The sequence below is a fragment of the Penaeus monodon genome, chromosome 17, assembly GCF_015228065.2.
Source record: "Penaeus monodon isolate SGIC_2016 chromosome 17, NSTDA_Pmon_1, whole genome shotgun sequence".
NCBI classification, from domain to species: Eukaryota; Metazoa; Arthropoda; class Malacostraca; order Decapoda; family Penaeidae; genus Penaeus; species Penaeus monodon.
The window spans coordinates 14,183,856-14,186,355 of record NC_051402.1 but is presented as its reverse complement, the minus strand read 5'-3'; positions in this window follow the sequence as shown (position 1 = coordinate 14,186,355).

Sequence of the window (2,500 nt, the reverse complement as noted above, 5' to 3'; positions counted from 1 at the left end):
CTTAACTCCATTGCCATACGTTTGTCCCCCGAATTATGAATGCTAAATGGAACATGTGAGATATATAGTTAAGATATGGCCTCCCTTGCCTTCCCAACCCTGTCTTTGTGCCCAGTTCATGCAACATTCCTAAATTCTCGTTAAGCTGAAGTGTGTTCTTGTGCAAATTCCCGAAAACCTCCAGGGGCTTTCGAGATATTCCGGCTAAGCGCGACTGCCTTTGATGTTTATTGTTGCGAAATTATGCAAGGCTCGCAACTAGGCACAATATGGGAGGTCCCTGGCCGATCACTAGACGGAAGGTTGGCAATATATTAGCCGTCGTCTCTCATCTGGAGGTGTGCGCTTCTCTCTCTCTCTCTCTCTCTCTCTCTCTCTCTCTCTCTCTCTCTCTCTCTCTCTCTCTCTCTCTCTCTCTCTCGCTGTCTGTCTGTCTCTCTCTTTCTCTCTATCTGTCTACATCTTACTATATATTTCTATCTATTTATCTTCACATATATATAGAGCTATCTACCAACTAACTTTAAAATAATTAGGAAACATAAGCATACCTATCTCTCTTTCTCTTTCTCATTCTACCTCTCATTCACTCTCTCTCTCTCTCTCTCTCTCGCTCTCTGCGGCATCAAGAAGGTCATATTTCAGAATCTGGCGTAAGCATCGCTGGGAGATTTCCTAGATTCAGATACTTCTGTCATTATACACAGACACACAGTGTAAATACATACATATGCACACATACAAACTGAGAAATATAAAGCGCATATGTACATATTATCATCATAATTATTTTTTTCATTAGTAGTATCATATGATATGATAATAATATGTATACATACATGTATATATACATAAACAGACACATATACATATATATACATATATACATATATATATATATATATATATATATATATATATATATATATATATATATATATATATACATATATATATTAAACACACAGACACAAGCACACTGAAAAAATATGGTGCATATTTACAATTGCGGTATAATATTTCAGTACACTTGTTGGCTCCCACTATTGTACATCTGGCAGCCACTTCGATGCAAACATAGAGTAACTAGTATTTTTATGAATGAGGCGAAAACCTTAGGTTGTTTGTAAGAAAGCGTATGACTGGTAAAACATAAATGACCAACAAGTGTATTAGTATCTGTTATTGAAAACTACGAAAAACATATCATCTTTGGATTTCTTCAAACAAGGGATAGCAAAACATGTAGTATTAGCTATCGCTGACTTTGTTTTGGGATATTTTTCAAATGCGATTTCCTGGCACTGTTTGTTTACTGAAATGGCAACACTTGTGGAGGTAAAGTGGTATTTATCCCTTCTTTCAACAAAACAGGTATCAATTATAGCTACATATTTCTTGAAACTTGAAAATGCTACATGCTTTAAAAATCTACGAATGGCAGATGTATCAAATAAAATTCTTCGAGTTCGCTTTTTAAATAGAATTTCGTAGTTGCACCATCAAGCAACGGCTCATCGAACCAATGGTGGGGCCGTTTTTTTTGCCTGAACCAAACATTAAAACACTGATTCAATAAAAACAAAAAGCATGCTGCATTATGTTTTTCAATATAAAACATTAGCTGAACGCAAAACCGCAGTAGGGTTAAAATGAATATGTAGTTATTTTCAGTGTGTGTGTGTGTGTGTGTGTGTGTGTGTGTGTGTGTGTGTGTGTATGTGTGTGTGTGTGTGTGTGTGTGTGTGTGTGTGTGTGTGTGTGTGTGTGTGTGTGTGTGTGTGTGTGTGTGTGTGTGTGTGTGTGTGTGTTTGTGTGTGTGTGTGCAATGTTTATAGAAATACGAAGTCAATATTTGGTGATGAGTAGCTAAACAATATGTATAATTCTTCTCGATTATTCTGAATGCTTTTTATCTTGTGCTAAAATCTGACCATAATTTTCGCTATTATTATTCCGTAAGTCGTGGCGTTTCTCTGGAGTCGCATTCGATCAGCTGAGCGAGAAAATACATGTTTGCTTGTTTCAACTCGAGCAACTACTAGCCGAGTGGTTCCAAGAGGGTGAAAAACAAATCTAAAAACCTACCCCCAATACCTGTGTTGTATTATATCGGATATATTGAAAGATTAACCTTGCTCATTCTGAGAAAATAGGAATCCAATCTCGCTCTCTACTTTTATCTGATACGCATGCAATTTATATTTCCCTTGTATTTGTCAGTGCATGAAAAAGCTTTGATACATAATCTTAATATGTTTACTATGGAAATACTTATTTCCCGTTTGTTCATCCGGAACTTGAGTGCTTTCAAGAAAGAAGACTCATCTAGAAATTAAAAAAACACGAAATCGTATATTTGATGATAATGAACCACAATGAATTCTTGAATATTCATATCACGGTTATTCCTAATATATGCTAAACAAGAAAGAAAATATGTCCGATGGCATATGACGTCGTCATGTCATATGGGAAATCCGAGGTGAAAACGAGGCAG